The sequence below is a fragment of the Triticum aestivum genome, chromosome 6D (genome assembly GCF_018294505.1).
Source record: "Triticum aestivum cultivar Chinese Spring chromosome 6D, IWGSC CS RefSeq v2.1, whole genome shotgun sequence".
NCBI classification, from domain to species: Eukaryota; Viridiplantae; Streptophyta; class Magnoliopsida; order Poales; family Poaceae; genus Triticum; species Triticum aestivum.
The window spans coordinates 280483653-280499423 of record NC_057811.1 but is presented as its reverse complement, the minus strand read 5'-3'; positions in this window follow the sequence as shown (position 1 = coordinate 280499423).

The window sequence follows — 15771 nt, the reverse complement described above, 5'->3', positions numbered from 1 at the left end:
TACATCTATAGGTCTCTCTCGCACACTATGTATGATTCTCTAGTCCAAGCTAGATATCTTGGGTGCACTCATCATACGCACACAAATTCCTTAGCTCGTTACCCGTAGCTCTCTCACGCACCACTCTATCGTCTCGGAGCTCTTCCCCCTCTCTCTAAAACTCTCCATCTACCTGGGTCACACATACACATGCATATCTCACTCGCACTCTGTCGGTGTGGAACGACACCCATGGGATCACAAGAATCCCTACTACGGTTGCCGGGGCGCGGGGTTGCGAGAAGAGAAAGGCTAGTAGACAGCACAAGGATCGCTTACCCAGGTTCGGGCCGCTAGGATGCGCAAAACCCTAGTCCTGCTTTGGTGGGTGTATTTCAGAGATTTCTTGAGCTCTCGAACTAGCTGTGGTCAGTCCGTGGTTCGAAAGAGCCGAATCCTTCTCCAGTATGCCACGGGCCTCCTTTTATAGTCGGAAGGGGCTGCCACAGTGGCACACAGGAGGTGGAAAGGCGTACAGTGCCCTGAGCTTATCGCTCGTATTACACGACAAGACGCATTTAATGCGTAGCTTAGGTGTCCCCTTGCTTTATTGGGGATGGGGGTGAGGCCCGTCCCGTCCGTCGCTGCTCCTCCTCGCCTTGACACGCGCCCTGGCCAGTGAGGTGCGTGGTGCCATGTAGGCAGGCAGGCAGCTTAGGTGCCGTAGTGGCGGAGCCTTCACGAAGATCTGCATGCCGCCATGCAGGCGCTCGATGAGTTGGCCTGGGAGCTGCATGTTGCCACGCAGATGCCCGCCCAGCTGGTTGGGCTGGCAGCTGCATGTGAACAGTGGTGGAAGCTTGGTTGGTGCGGGCCTGGCGGTGGCCCCGCTGGCGTCCTTGGCGAGGGCCTTGCCGGGTGGCCCGGCAAGGGTCTTGCCGTGGCGCGCTGTCGTCCCCGGCAAGGGCCTTGCCGGGGGTCTGGTGGCCTTCCTCGGCAATGATCTTACCGTGAATCGTCGTCTTCTAATCCTCATCTGATCTTGAATATGTCTTCACAAAGATCTGCATGCCACCACGAAGGTGCCTCCTGAGCCCTGGCCCACGTGATGTTGGAGACCGTGGGCTCAAGGGTGGCCCACTCCGTTGGTGTGGGGAGAGTTGTCCCGGCAAGGATCTTGCCGGGGCTACTGAGGTTGCCCTGGCAAGGGTCTTGCCGGGGGAACCTACTCCGTCCCTCTGCTCTTTGTGGTCTTGGCCTTGGCGTTGCTCTGATTATCTTGGGCTTCGGTCTTACCTTGGCTCACCTCCCCTGCTCTTCTTGGCGTGACCGTGGGCATGGCTCCGACTGCCCGTGCACCAGGTAAAGGGGTACAAAAGCGTGCCCCTCTTTTTGTACACCGACACACTCGATGGGCTCATCTAAAACTCTATCTCTCTCCCTCGTTCTCTCTCCATCTCACACGCACACACACACAATCTCATGCCTAGCTAGCCAAGTATGATGGTCTCTCACTCAATTGTAGGCACACGCAGTCCCCCCTATATGTATATGACTAGCTAATCTTAGTCTCCATCACAAACATGTGCATGGTCTATCTCGATTTCTCTCGCGACATCTTTCTATCGCACACGCACCTCCCTCGATCTTACAAAAGGGGTACAAAAGCGTGCCCCTCTTTTTGTACACCGACAAGAGCCCCCGGGCCTGGGCCACACATAAGCGCAACACGTTGTTGGGTCAGGCCCAAAACGGTGCGGGGGCAGGCGGGGCGGTTTTTACCGCGGTAAGACTTTTCGCGCGCTTCGCTTCCCACGACCCGTGCGCGTGGCGCGGCGTGGAGGGGTGTGCGTGACGTGGGCAGCATGCGTGGGGCGGTTTCCACACGCACGCGTCATATCGCAGTAAAGAGGCGGCTCGCGCCTTCCCCGTAAAAAGAGGGAGGCATGGAGGCGCGGCTCATTTACTGAGCGGGGGCGGGGCGCGGTCTTCAAGGCGTCCACTCCCCATGATCACGGGGTGGGGAGAGGTCGCTTCACCCATCCCCTCAGTTCTGCACGTCCGCCACGCGTCCTTCATGCGCCTGGGGTGGCAAGCGGTGGAGGCGGGAAACCGGGCCGTCGCTGGTTGGGGCAGCGGGTCGTTCCTGATTCCCTGCGCCTCCGGTGTCTGGATTGGTCGAGTGGGGCGGCCGAGCCCCAACCCCGCTCCTTTATAAAGAGGGGGAAGGGGGATGGCATCCCGCATTCTTCCATCTTCTATCTCCTTCTACTTCTGCTTCTTCCTCTCACCCGCCATGGAGAAGGGGAATCCTGGTCCTTCGACGGTGGCGGCGAGGGTCGCTGCTTGACAGCGCGTCCCTCCTCCTCCTGAGCCCGCGGTGGTGGTACCGGCCGCGAGGGGAAGGGGGAGGGGGCGATGCCATGGGCGAGGCCAGGGCAAAGGCCGTAGCACTCGGGGAAGAGGAGGACGGGGCGGCGCGCCGGCCTTACCCCCGCCAATGATGCCCTTCCCGATGGAGGGCCACGTTGAAGACCAGCCTTGTGAGTTCTTCATCAGGCTGTGCCGGCCTCCGCGTCGTCGTCTTCATCTCCCTGCCCCGTTTGCTCGGGTGATGGAGCGTGACCCGCCCCAGACCCTCAGGTTGCACATGAGGGGTTGTGGGAACGGGGGCACGCGGGTCGACGTCGACTTCCCGGCTCCTCGGGTTATGTACCTCCACCGTGGATGGAAGACGTTCGCCCACATCCACAGCCTGACGGCGGGGTTCGTCCTCTACCTCAAATTAATGGAGGACGGCCTGCTCTCCCTCAAGGTCTTCGGAGAGTTTGGAACTCGCCTGAAATGCTGCGTGGAGAACTCCTCTGATGGAGATTCCGACGATGGAAGCTCTTCCTCGAGCAAAAGTGACGAGGAGGACTGCGGGGACGAGTCCGACTAGGCGTCGGATGCCCCGTGCCTGGGTGGGTGTGGCAGCAGCAGCATCTGCACCTGGCCGCTCCTCCGGCAGGGTTTTGCCGGGGGTGGGGCCAGCTCCTTGAACTTCTCGGGGCCGTCTCCTTGGTCGGCTGGCGTCGGGAGGCTGCGGAAGAGGAAGAGGGCGGGCGGCAAGGCCGTCAACTTGGAGTACGCGGGCACCGACGCCTTCATCGCGTATTGCCGGTCTTGCCGCCTCATCTTCCAGCTCCTTTCCCGGCACCGTCATCACCGGCCCACCCGTGGGCGGCTTCCGAGGTGTTCTCTTGGTGCTTTCTGCTACTCGTAGCTCGCCTAGGCGCACCTTTTGCCCTCTCGCCTCCTTGACCTGCCTCCTGAGGAGAGGGACAAGAAAGGGATCACGGGCACCTTATCTCTTTTTTAATCTGTAAGCCTGCGGGCCTTTGTTAAATTTAGAACTTGTAATCCCCTTTGTTCATGTTTTTCATTTCGTACGAACTGTACCTGTATGGGTTGTTTTTAATGAAAAAGGGATGCTTGCCGGGTTTTTCGTTCGTGGGTAAATCCCGCGACAAGGAGCGAATCCTTGTTATTGTTTAAGATAAACGTTTTTTGCCCGGCAACAGGCCTTGCCGTCCCCCCACTCCACTCAACCGTTCTCGCGCTCTTGGCGGAGGCAGGGATGAAGTGGGCTTTAGGCTCCTCATTCTACCTCCTTGCCGCCGCGGCTACAACCAAATCCGGACCGAGGAAATAATCCTTAGGTATAGGAAAAAGGGGAGCACGGCAGCCTAGAGACAAAAACGAGGTTTCACATGCCCCAGTCCTGTTCCGAAATGCATGACAGAGGATAAAAGACTTATCTGGATCTGCAGCCCCCGGCAACCTTGCCTTGCCGCGGTTGGATCCTTGTGCTTGTAGCCCCCGTCAACTCTGGTTTGCCGGGGTTGGGATGCCGGTCCGTTTCCCTTTTCTCCAAGTAGCTCAGCAGAAGTGCTCATGTGCCCTGTGAACCAAAGGAAGACAGAAAAGGAACAGATAGACGCGCACTCGACCTCTAGGCTAGGGGTTAGTCGCCACTAAGCACTATCAACCCTAACCAAGGAAGAGACTCGACCTAGCATGCATGCTATGACTTAGGGCGCCAGCGCTTCATTTATTTATGCTCACGGTCTGCGCCTGGCTTTGTACAAAGGGTCACATGCCTTGCCGGCAAAGCTTGTACAAAAGGTGGCTTGCCGGGAAGCCCGGCAAGCCACACCTTATGGGTAAAACTTACGAAGATGCTCGATGTTCCAGGAGTTGCTCACTGGGACGACATCTTCGGTCTCCAGGCGGACTGCGCCAGGCCTGGTGACTCGTATCACCCGATAAGGGCCTTCCCACTTCGGCGTCAACTTGTTGGAATTCTTGGCCGACTGAACGCACCGAAGAACAAGGTCGCCTTCCTCAGAGCTTCGGGCATGAACCTTGTGGCTATGATAACGGTACAAGGCTTGCTGGTAGCGTGCCGCTCTCACAGCCGCCCGAAGACGATCTTCCTCAAGGAGCATCGCGTCATCTTGGCGCAACGGCTCTTGCTCAAGCTCATGATAAGCAAGCACTCGAGGTGACCCGTATATGAGTTCCGTGGGGAGAACTGCTTCTGCCCCGTATACCAGGGCAAAAGGTGTCTGGCCGGTGGCTTGATTTGGTGTCGTCCTGAGCGACCAACGAACCGCCGGCAACTCATCAATCCAGCTCCTTCCACTCTTGTGCAGCTTGTCAAAGGTCTTCGTTCTCAGGCCTCGCAACACTTCAGCATTTGCCCTCTCCGCTTGGCCGTTGCTCCGTGGGTGTGCCACGGAAGCAAAACAGACCTTGCTACCGAGGTCTTGAATGTATTGCATGAAGGCGTGGCTTGTGAACTGCGTGCCGTTGCCGGTGATGACTCTGTTTGGCACACCAAAACGGCAAACAGTCCCTTGAAGAACTTGCCGGCTGACTGAGCAGTCACCTTTCTCACTGCTTCCACTTCCGGCCACTTTGTGACCTTGTCGATTGCGACGTACAAGTACTCAAAGCCCCCGACAGCGCGGGGGAAAGGGCCCAGTATATCGAGCCCCCAGACCGAGAATGGCCAGGAGAGAGGGATTGTTTGAAGGGCTTGAGCTGGTTGATGAAGCTTCTTTGAATGGAACTGGCACGCTTCACACTTGGTTAATAGTGCCGTCGCATCCTGGAGGGCGGTGGGCCAAAAGAAACCTTGCCGGAACGCCTTCCCGGCAAGGGCCCTCGACCCTATGTGGGAGCCACATATGCCTCCATGTATCTCTGCCAACAGCTCCAGTCCTTCCTCCCGGGGGATGCACTTCAATTTCACACTGTTTGGCCTTCTCCTGTATAGGACGTCATCGACGAACTGGTGCAGGGCGGACCGACGGGCTACTTTTTCCGCTTCTTCCTGCTCCTCAGGAAGCTCCCCTGTTTGGAGGAATTGGACGGTGTGTTGTGCCCATGCCGGAGCCTGGGGCTCGACGGCAAGGGCCAAAGGCATTTCTTCCACCATGGGAGCGGCTGTCTCTACGGCCAGGGTTTGACGCCCTGCCGGAGCCAGTTGCTCTTGGGCAGGCTCAGCGTCCGCGGCAGCACCCTTGCCGGCGGCCCCAGGGGGCTCGGTAGGAAAGTACTTGCTGGGACCTGACTTTCTCCGCTTATTCTGCCCTGCTGATGGTTCGACGGATGGTTGAGTTAGCCGGAGCAAAAAGGTACCCGGTTCCACAGGTAGCTTGAATGCGGCACGCTTTGACAGGTAATCGGCGGTGTCGTTCTCCGCTCGGGGGATGTGCTCCGCTTGGATATCATCAAAGCGTTCCTCCAGCTTCCTCACCTCATCTACGTAAGCTTCCATCAATGGGCTCTGATAATCCTTGTTGACCTGTTTGACAACAAGCTGCGAGTCACCCCTGACGATGAGCTTCTTAACCCCGAGGTCTGCCGCGATCCTGAGACCGGCAAGCAATCCTCGTACTCAGCAGTGTTGTTGGTGGACATCTCCCTGGGGAAGTGCATCTGGATCACGTACTTGAGGTGCTCTCCGGTGGGTGCGACGAGCAGCACACCGGCACCGGCGCCTTGCAGCAAGAAAGCCCCATCAAAGTACATGATCCAGTCGCGGTCTGCTTCCTTGCCGAGGAGAGTGGTCTCCTGGATTTCTTCGTCAGGCGTCAAGGTCCATTCTGCAATGAACTCCACCAAGACACTTCTCTGAATTGTCGAGGTGCTTTCAAACCTTAAACCAAAGCTTGACAACTCCAAGGCCCATTCCATAATCCTTCCAGTCGCATCTGGGTTGTGCAGTATCCGTTGCAATGGGAGGCGGGTGATGACAGTGATCTCATGGGCTTGGAAGTAGTGACGCAGCTTCCTCGAGGCCATAAGGAGGCCGAAGAGCAGTTTCTGCACACCGGAGTACCTCGATCTAGCTCCCTGCAAGAGGGAGCTAACAAAGTAAACCGGGTGCTGCATCATCTTCTTCTTCTACACCACCTCACTTGACTGCGCGGGCACCGCCTCGGGGGCATCAGACTCTGCCTGGGACCTCGCCTTGCCGGCACCAGGCCCCGCCGGGGGAATCTTGGGCTTGTCATCTGCTGGTTCTACCGCCGTCACTGCCTCCTCATTGACCTTCCTCTGTGCCACCAGCGCGACGCTGACCACTTGATTCGTCGCCGCCAGATACAGCAGCAACGGCTCTTGTGGTTTAGGCGCAACCAGTATTGGCGTGGAGGAAAGGTATTTCTTCAGGTCCTGCAATGCTGCCTCGGCTTCTGGGGTCCATTCCATTGGGCCTGCCTTCTTCAAGATTTTGAAGAAAGGAAGGGCGCGCTCGGCGGACTTGGAGATGAATCGGCTCATGGCGGCAACGCAGCCGGTGAGCCGTCGCACATCCTTGATCCACTTAGGCGCCTCAATCTGCTCAATAGCCTTGATCTTGTCTGGGTTCGCCTCGATCCCGCACTGTGACACAAAGAACCCGAGAAGCTTGCTGGATGGAACGCCGAAGACACACTTCTTAGGGTTCAGCTTGAGGTTGATCTTGCGCAGTTTGGTAAATGTCTCTTCCAGATCTTGCACAAGAGTTGGCCCGTCCTTGGTTTTGACCACAATGTCATCCATGTATGCCTCCATATTTCTATGGAGCTGAGGTTCAAAACCAATTTGGACTGCCCTTGCGAATGTTGAACCAGCACTCTTCAACCCGAAAGGCATCCGTAAAAAGCAATACGTACCACATGGGGTGATGAATGCTGTCTTCTCTTCATCCTCTCTTGTCATGAAGATCTGGTGGTAGCCTGAGTAGGCATCGAGGAATGATAACAGATCACACCCAGCTGTGGAATCAACAATCTGGTCGATGCGCGGCAACGGGAAGGGGTCCTTAGGATAAGCCTTGTTGATATCTGTGTAATCAATACACAGCCTCCACTTCCCATTCGCCTTGCGCACCACTACCGGATTGGCCAACCACGTCGGGTGGAGCACTCCTCTCACCAAACCTGCCGCTTCCAACTTCCTAATCTCTTCTATGATGAACTCCTGCCTCTCCAGAGCTTGCTTTCTGACCTTCTGTTTGACGGGCCGCGCGTGGGGGCAGACAGCTAGGTGGTGCTCAATCACCTCCCTGGGAACACCAGGGATGTCGGATGCTTATCATGCAAACACGTCGACATTCGCCCGCAGGAAGGTGACGAGCGCGCCTTCCTATTTGCTGTCGAGGGTGGAGCCTATGGTGAAGGCCCCTCCCGTGCCATCCTCCTTGACGGGCACCTTCTTGGTCTGCGGCGGCTCGGCCCTGGATCTCTTGCTCTTGTGGGTAGAGCTCTCTGGCACGTCCTCGACGGTAGCACAACACTCCAAGGAGGTGCGCTTGCCGGAGTGGGTGCGAGAGGTCTTGCCGGGCTTCTTTTTCCCTCCCGGGCCTTCAGCGGCAGGAGCAGGTGCCTTGACGGCAGCTGCTGCAACGGCTTCCCGGTAGAGTTGGTTGGCGCAGATCAGCGCGTCCTTCTTGTCGGAGGGGACGGAGATGATGGTCAACGGCCCGGGCATCTTTAGCATGTTGTAGGCGTAGTGTGACGCCGCCATGAACTTGGCTAGTGCCGGGCGGCTGAGGATCCCGTTGTAGGGCAAGGGGATCTCGGCCACGTCGAAGACGATCCTCTCCGTCCTGTAGTTCAACTCTCCTCCAAATGTCACGGGCAGTGTGACCTTTCCCTTCGGCTGGCTCCTCCCCGGATTGACCCCTTCAAACGTGCCTGTTTCCTCGAGGTCTCCATCAGGGATTTGCAACTTTTTGATCACGACAGGCGAGATCAGGTTCAGGCCGGCCCCGCCGTCAACCAACATCTTGTTCACCCTGAGGTTGCATATCGTTGCTAAGACCAACAATAGCAAACACTCGACCGCGGTAGTGCGGTCATGGTGGTCCTCGGCGTCAAAGATGAGGGGCGTGCTGGACCACTTCAGCGGCTTCTATGCGTCGAACGACGGCTCTGCTGCTATAATCTTACGTGCCCACTGCTTGAGCTGGCGGTGAGAGGTATGCAGCGAGGCGCCGCCATTGACGCACATGGCCTCCGTAGCCTTCTGGAACCCTTGCTCACCAGACTCGTCGTCCTCGTCGTGGTCATCGTCTTCTTGTTTCTTGTCGCGGCCCCGGGCGGGCCTCTCTTGCTGGTTGTCCTTGCCGGTGCGGCCTCCTTGGCCGCCACGCTTCTTGCCGGACCCTTCCGCGCCGTACTGGTCCTTCTCCTTGTCCCGCCTCTCGTACTCAGCCTTTTGCTTCTCAACAAGCAGCTCGACTTGCCGATAGTTCTGGAGGTCGTGGCCCTTGGTGCGGTGGATTCCAAGGCCCGGCAGGCGGCGCACCCGGCAATCTCCTTGCCGGGGGCGTCTGCCTTGACCTTCTTGCCGGCACCGGTGTCGTCAGATCCCTCAACGGAAAGCACGGCCTTGCCTTTGTGTTTCCTGTTGCGACGCCGGCCCTTCTTCGTCGGGGTAGGGCATCTTCATCGGTAGAGTCGGTTTCCGCGCCGGCGTCTTCGCCGGGGTACTTCCTTCCCTCTTCAGCCCGGGCGCACCTATCGGCCAGAACGTAGAGCTCGGCCACATCCTTAACTTTGGTCATCGCCAGCTCTTCGCGCATCTTGCGATTGCGCACGTTCTGGTGGAACGCGCTAATCACAGCGGCGGGATGAACGTCGGTGATGTTGTACTGCACCCGGCTGAATCTCCGGATGTACTTGCGCAGGGTCTCCCCTTCCTTCTGGGGAATGATATGCAGATCACTGGCCTGGCCATGAGCTTGGTGGCCTCCTGTGAAGGTGCCAACGAACTCATGGCACAGATCCGACCAAGAAGAAATGGAATCCACCGGCAAGTGCATCAACCAAGACATCACATTGGGCTTGAGCGCCAGCGGGAAATAGATGGCAAGCACCTTGTCGTCGCGAGCCCCAGCAGCCTGCATCGCGATGGTGTAGATGCTGAGGAACTCGGACGGATGGGTCTTGCCAGTGTACTTCTCGCCGACGTCGGGCTTGAACGTGCGGTGGGACGGCCACTGGAACTGCCGCAGCTCACGGGTAAAGGCCGGGCAGCCCACCACGTAAGGTAGGCCGCCGGAGCCCCCCGGTGCCGGGTGGTCCATAGCGGGTCCCGCCCGCTTGTCCGACTGGCGGCGCATTTCGCGCCGACGCTCGACGGTGGTTCGAGCGTCTTCATGAGCTTGTTCCCGAAGGACCTGGCGCTGGTCGCGGAGGGTCCGCGGGTCGGACGACGCTATGGAGATGTTATCACAAGCGTCGTCACGATGGGCCGACGCCCGCGGTGACGGGCGAGGAGGAGGAGAGTGCACTGTGACCGCAGCTCCCCCGGTCCTCCCAGCGCCAGCATGTGGTGGCTCGGTGGAGCGCCGACCCGAGGGCCCCGCCGGTCGCGGATCGTCTTTGTTGGCGATGGCGACGAGGCTCCGGATGGTGGCCCTCCACTCGTCGAGCTTCTCCACAGCAGGAGGGAAGTCAAGGAGCAGCTGCGCACGTGCCAAAGCTTCTGCTGGTGTGGGCTGCGGCAACAGCTGCGTGGATCGCGGCGCGCTTCGACTTCTAACTATGTTAGAAGGAGGCCCGTTACGACCCAGCGGCTGCGTGCCATTTTTGCCAGAGCTTCGGCGAGCGTGCTGAAGCCCTTCATCTTGCGGATGACGCACAGGGCTCTTCCCACGGCGGTGCCCATGGTCACCAATGTGGTGACGCTGCTCGGCGCGCACACCATGGGAAGAACGCGCGGTGGTCGCCGGTGTGGGCGTCCTGAAGGTCGTTGCGCCGCCCGGAGGTGGCACAACAGCACCCCTGGAGGGCCCCGCGCCACCTGCGGGGGGCCCAACTCCGTCTTGGGATCCAACGATGTGTAGCCGGTCGTCTGGTGCGCGAACGATGCCGCTCGCCAGGCTCCGACTGCCTGAGTGATGCTGGTGCTCGCGGGCCACGGCCCGGGTCCTGTCTGCGACCGGTCCACTGCTTGTCCGCTCCGGCACGGGCCGTTCGCCTACCAATGAGCCGATCGCCGTGGCCGTCTTCTTCTTAGGAGCCATGGCGACGAAGAACTGCTAGGCTAACTACTAGACCAGATTCTCACAATTGTGCCCCCTACCTGGCGCGCCAAAGATGTCGGTGTGGAATGACACCCATGGGATCACAAGAATCCATACTACGGTTGCCGGGGTGCAGGGTTGCGAGAAGAGCAGGGCTAGTAGACAGCACAAGGATCGTTTACCCAGGTTCGGGCCACGAGGATGCGTAAAACCCTAGTCCTGCTTTGGTGGGTGTATTTTAGAGAGTTCTTGAGCTCTCGAACTAGCTGTGGTCAGTGCGTGGTTCGAAAGAGCCGAATCCTTCTCCAGTATGCCATGGGCCTCCTTTTATAATCGGAAGGGGCTGCCACAGTGGCACACAGGAGGTGGAAAGGCGTACAGTGCCCTGAGCTTATCGCTCGTATTACAGGACAAGACGCATTTAATGCGTAGCTTAGGTGTCCTCTTGCTTTATTGGGGACGGGGGCGAGGCCCGTCCCGTCCGTCGCCGCTCCTCCTCGCCTTGACACGCGCCCTGGCCAGTGAGGTGCGTGGTGCCATGTAGGCAGGCAGGCAGCTTAGGTGGCGTAGTGGCGGAGCCTTCACGAAGATCTGCATGCCGCCATGCAGGCGCTCGATGAGTTGGCCTGGGAGCTGTATGTTGCCACGCAGATGCCCGCCCAGCTGGTTGGGCTGGCAGCTGCATGTGAACAGTGGTGGAAGCTTGGTTGGTGCGGGCCTGGCGGTGGCCCCGCTTGCGTCCTTGGCGAGGGCCTTGCCGGGTGGCCCGGCAAGGGTCTTGCCATGGCGCGCTGTCGTCCCCGGCAAGGGCCTTGCCGGGGGTCTGGTGGCCTTCCTCGGCAACGATCTTGCGGTGAATCGTCGTCTTCTAATCCTCATCTGATCTTGAATATGTCTTCACAAAGATCTGCATGCCACCATGGAGGTGCCTCCCAAGCCCTGGCCCACGTGATGTTGGAGACCGCGGGCTCAAGGGTGGCCCGCTTCGTTGGTGTGGGGCGAGCTGTCCCGGCAAGGATCTTGCCGGGCCTGCTGAGGTTGCCCCGGCAAGGGTCTTGCCGGGGGAAACCTACTCCGTCCCTCTGCTCTTTGTGGTCTTGGCCTTGGCATTGCTCTGATTATCTTGGGCTTCAGTCTTAACTTGGCTCACCTCCCCTGCTCTGCTTGGCGTGACCGTGGGCGCGGCTCCGACTGCCCGTGCACAGGTAAAGGGGTACAAAAGCGTGCCCCTCTTTTTGTACACCGACACACTCGATGGGCCCATCTAAAACTCTATCTCTCTCCCTCGTTCTCTCTCCATCTCACACGCACACACACAATCTCATGCCTAGCTAGCCAAGTATGATGGTCTCTCACTCAATTGTAGGCACACGCAGTCCCCCCTATATGTATATGACTAGCTAATCTTAGTCTCCATCACAAACATGTGCATGGTCTATCTCGATTTCTCTCGCCGCATCTTTCTATCGCACACGCACCTCCCTCGATCTCCCACCCATATAGTCCCCTCACGATCTTGAGGGGGTCTCTCTATCACAAACACACCCTCTCGCCCTCCCCATGCGTCCATGATCTCCATGTGTCCCTCTCGACCTTTGTTCCTTGTTGGCCAGACCTCTATTGGACATGTGCTATCGGGGTTTCTCTCTCCGTTGCAAACAATCACACACTAGCTATCTTCGTGTATCTCCTCGCCTCGCTTTTCTATCTCGGAGATGCATGCGTGATATGTTCGCCTAAGAAAAAAACACACTCTCTCTAATTTATCGTTTGTTGTCACCTTGTCTTTCACACACATACTCTTTTGGCACACTTACTCATTCTCCTTCACATGCACTTGATCTCTCTCGACTTAGGCACTCTCCTCGTTCCATAGCATATTGATTTATTGAAAAGTCAAACATCACAAAGTTTGGGCATGTACGTGGAGAAAAACAATTACATCTAGAACGGCAAACATATACCATTAGATTCACCATGAGATGTAGTTTCGTATGATGTATCTTTGGTATTGAAGATATAAATAACATTTGTGTAAACCTGATCAAAGTTTCCAAAGTTTGACTTCTAAAAAAATTACATGCATTGCATTATCGAGCAGATGGAATATCTCTTTCCCCCTCTCGGCTATCTGACGCACCACTCAGCCTTATCGGGGCTCCTCAATCTCTCTCAAACTTTATATCTCCCTGGTTCACACATACACATGTCTCGCTCACGCTATACATATAGACCCATCCAACACTCTCTGCCCTTGTTCTCTCTCTATGTGACACGCACCCCCTAATAAGTACCATAATCCCTCACTCCATAGGCGCAAGCACTCCCCCCCTAAGTATGATTATCTCTCACTAGCCATCAGGAACACACGTATTGTCTCCTTCCATCCATACGTCTATCTCGATATCTCTCGGGGTATCTTCTATCGCACACACACCTTGTCACTCGATCTCCCACCCATGTAGTCCCATCACGATCTCCAGGGGATCTCTCTATGACAAACATACACTCTCTCCTCCCCATGTCTGCATTTTCTCCATACGTCTCTCTCGACCTCTCTCCCTTGTTTGTCAGACCCCTCTTGGCCACATGCTAGGGGTCTTGCTCTCTCAGTTGCAAACAACCACACACTATCTCCTCACCTTGCTTCCGTTGTCGAAGATGCATGTGTGATATGTTTGCATAAGACACACACGTTTTTCTCGACTTTTATCTACTGTTGTCCATGTCTCTTTCACACACGCACACACACTTTTTTCACTCACTCTTTCTATGTCACTCTCTCTCTCTCTCTCTAGTTAGGGACTCTCTCACGTCCATAAGCATATGGATGTTTTGAAAAGTCAAACCTCAGAAAAGTTTGACCAGGTATATGTGGAGAAAAACATTTACATCTGGAACGATCATTAGATTCATCACAACATGTACTTACTTCATACTATCATTTATCTTTGTTATTGTAGATATAAGTAATTTCTTTATAAACTTGGTCAAAGTTTCAAATGTTTGACTTTTAAAAAAATGTTGGAACTACATTATCGAACGGAGGGAGTAGCTCTTTCTCTCTCTCTGCTATCTCTCACGGGCCTCCCCTCTCACACGAACACTCTATACCGACGGATTATACGCTAACTGTGTCAGCGTATAGCTCCGTATATTGTTTAGTTGACCGGTCAACCAGTCCACATGCTGCCTTGTCAGCTCGTGTTCTGTATCTTCTTGTGCTGGCCCATGTGGCAGTGGGTGAAAATAAGTAAGCTAGAGGCCCATCTGACACGCGGTGAAGTAAACAAAGTTGAAACCACTCGAGGTAGCACCCCGCACGCTAGTAAATTGAGGGCACATTGAGGACACACTTCTTCCGCGTGGAGGATGCACTCGCGCACAATTCACCACGGCGTGGCGGCATGCACAGAAGGACGCACTCGCGCACACCCAGCACACAACACATACCAGCACACGTGTACACCAGCGTCGTCGCGGGTTGAGATGGACGGCGAGGCAGCCAACAAGCGGAGGCGGCTTGAGCCAAAACAACATCCGGCGAGCCTGGACTTCATCAGGAGCCTCCTCGACGACCTGCTGCTCGTCATCATCGTCCTCCTCCCACCAAATCTGCCGTGCGGACCGCCCTGCTCTCCCGGCAGTGGCGCCCCCTCTGGCGCTGCGTCCCCCTCAACCTCACCGTCGATAGCTGCCTCTGCGACGGGGATTGCAAATGCATGGCCGCAGTCTCCAAGATCCTTTCATCACACCCTGGGCCAGCCAGATGCCTTGACATCCGCATGTTCAGTACCAACTGCACGGTTCAACCCAAGTTCGACGAGTGGTTCTTATCCCCCGCCCCGCGCTACGCCTCGCGCCAATGCTTTATCGCGCCAGCTTCAGCTTCAGCTATCTTCCCCAGATTAATGCCGCGCCCGCCCTTCTTCTCCCTCAACTCAAGCAGCTCGACCTCTTCGACGTTGTCATCTCGAAGAAGGCTATGGAGCACCTGCTCCGCAGCTGTACTACGCTCGAGTACCTTCGTCTCGAGCAGATCCACGGGTTCATTAGCCTCCACATCGCCTCGACGAATCTCCGATGGATTTATGTGTCTTGCTAGCCCCGCAACAAGACATCAATTGGGAAGAGATCACTCCAGCTGTTCCACATTATGCTCATTGAGAATGCGCCTTTCCTTGAGAGATTGCTTGTATCGGATCTAGAAGGTCCAACAAAAATCAGGGTCATTGACGCGCCAAAATTAACAGCATTGGTGCACTCGTCTGCCAAATTCTCCGAACTCTTTATTGGATCCATAATCATTCAGGTACAACACTCATCTTCTTCTCCGTCTTCTTGAAATTCACATTTTTAAATTTCTTCTTGATGTATTTATGACTGTCTTCCAGAAAATGATTCCCACAAGCTTGACCCAGTCTATGCGCACAGTGAAGATCTTTGCAATAAAATCTATCGGCCCCAATTTGGATCAAGTTGTTGGATTCCTTACATGCTTTCCGTGCAGAGAGAAGCTACTCATCGAGGTGAAAAATCTTTCCCATTAGTAAACGGTAATCACAACGTAGCTCAATTTTTTCGTAATTTTCCCAAATTACGATGACAAGTGTAGTGTTCAAAACTGCATCTACGCACTGCATCGAAAGAAATGTTTTTAGTATTTTTTCTCACGTGATCACCTGCATCGTTTTTTTGTTGTACTACTATAGTAGCCTAGGCTAGTCATAGTGGAAAGTAACTTAGACTACTCCAGTAACTCTATGGTTACCCTAAGAACAAGTACTACCTCCGTCCTGGTTTACTCTCCTATTTTGTAGTATCAAAATTTGACCATAGATTTAACTGAAAAAATGTTAATGCATGTCACTAAGAACTATATCGTTGGATTCGTATTTGAACATAATTTCAAATGGTGTAATTTTTAGTGACATGCATTGGCATTTTCTTACATAAATATATGGTCAAAATTTTATACTAAATAAGAGGTGGTACAAAAGTGGGCTATAACGGCCCTCCACTATGTAGGCCAAAACACGTGCCAAATTCACTTGTGATGCATTTGGCATCGATACCCCTCCATTGCTCACCCGGTGCCCCAATCTGGATCACCGACTTTGCTCCAGTGCCAAATTAACTCACGCAATGAAAAAACACTTGCATGGGAGAGAGAGAGAGGACTTACGCAATAAAAAAACACTTGTTTGGGAGAGTGAGAGGCTGGT